This window comes from Castor canadensis, chromosome 5 (assembly GCF_047511655.1).
Source record: "Castor canadensis chromosome 5, mCasCan1.hap1v2, whole genome shotgun sequence".
In the NCBI taxonomy this organism is placed as follows: Eukaryota; Metazoa; Chordata; class Mammalia; order Rodentia; family Castoridae; genus Castor; species Castor canadensis.
This window is the reverse complement of record NC_133390.1, coordinates 90,405,868-90,407,577: the sequence shown is the minus strand read 5'-3', so window position 1 is coordinate 90,407,577 and position 1,710 is coordinate 90,405,868. Positions and strand designations below refer to the sequence as shown.

At 34.8% G+C, this 1,710-nt stretch overlaps 1 non-coding gene across 1 annotated transcript; it reads right to left on the bottom strand.

Annotated features, from left to right (window-relative positions):
• Positions 1-246: 246 nt before the first annotated feature.
• Positions 247-376, bottom strand: LOC141423692 (small nucleolar RNA SNORA66). Its single transcript, XR_012448519.1, has one exon. It is a non-coding gene; the product is annotated as a small nucleolar RNA SNORA66 (small nucleolar RNA).
• Between the last annotated feature and the right edge of the window lie 1,334 nt (positions 377-1,710).

The following is a 1,710-nucleotide window of genomic DNA, read 5'->3' as shown; positions in this document are numbered from 1 at the left end:
TCTCCCCACTCTTATTCAACATAGTATTGGAATTGTTAGTGCAATAAGGCAAGAGAAAGAAATAAAAGGGATCCAAATCAGGAAAGAAGTCAAGTTTTCCCTATTTGCAAAGGATGTATCCTATACTTAAAAGACCTTGACGATTCCATCAAAAACTCTTAAATATGATAACACTTTCAGCAATGTGGCAAAGATATAAAATTAACATACAAAATAAGTAGCTTTTCTTTTTAGTTTATTTTTTTACACTGCACTAGGATAAAATGGGCTACTTGGGTAGCTTCTGTGGCTAATATGTTCCTATCATCACAATTACTTTAGCAAACCTGGTTCCTCAAAACTGGGGAGGAAGAGAACTATATATAGAAGTTTGATACAATTTATGCATTTTTTCAAAACCCCAAATATGGAACTATTATATATTTATTTATCTATTTTGGCAGTACTGGAGCTTGAGCTCAAGGCTTCGCACTTGCTAGGCAGATGCTCTATGTCTTGAGCCATACCCCCAGCCCAATTGCTTTTCTATATATGAACAGGCTAAGAAATAAATTAGGAAAACAATTCCATTTAAAAAAAAAAACTTTACCAAGAAGGTGAAAAACCTCCATAAAGAAAACTGTAAAACCTTGAACAAATTGAAGAAGACACCAGAATATGGAAAAACTTTCTATGTTAATGGTTGGCAGAATTAAGATTGTGAAAATGGCTACACTATTTAAATCAGTCTACAGATTCAATGCAATTCTCATCAAAACTTAATGTCATTTTTCATAGAAGTAGATATATCTGACCTAAAATTCATACAGAAATAGAAAAGACCCCTAATAGCAAAAGTAATCCTGAGCAAACAGAGCAATGCTGGGGTATCACAATACCAGACTTCAAGTTATACTACAGAGCCATAGTAACAAAAACAGCATATTACTGGCACAAAAACAGATGCAAAGGCCAATGGAACAGAATAGATAATCCAAAAATAACCCATATAGCTACAGCCATCTGATTTTTGTCAAAAGTAGCCAAAAACACTCATTGGAGAACAGACAGCTGGTGGAGTGGCTCAAGTGGTAAAATGCTCCCCTGAGTTCAAATCCTAGTGCCACCCCCCCCCCAAAATGGGAGAACAGACAGCATCTTCAACAAATAGTACTTGGAATATTGATTACCTACATGCAGAAGTCTGAAATTAGATCCCCATCTCTCACCCTGTACAAAAATCAATTCAAAAATGAATTTACATTTACATTTACATTAGGACCCTTGTCCTAATGTAAAAGCCAAAGCTTTGAAACTTCCACAGGCAAGCATAGGGAAAACACTAGAAGACATATACATAGGCAATTGCTTTCTGAATAGGACTCCAATTGCCCAGGAAGTAAGAGTAAGAATTGACAAATGGGACTGCATCGAATTGAAAAGCTTCACATTAAAGGAAACAATTACCAGAACAGAGAGAAAATCTTTGCCAGCTATTCATTAGATAAAAGAGTCATATCCAGAATATAGAAAGAGCCTAAAATATTAAAATGAAAAGAACAAATAATCCAGTAAATGGGCAAATGAATTGTACAGTTTTCAGAAGAGCAAATGACTGATAAACACATGAAGAAATGTTCAACATCCTTAACCATGAAAGGAAGTGTAAACCAAAAGATACTGAGATTCTATCGTACTATCATGAGAATGGCAATCATCAAGAAAACAAAC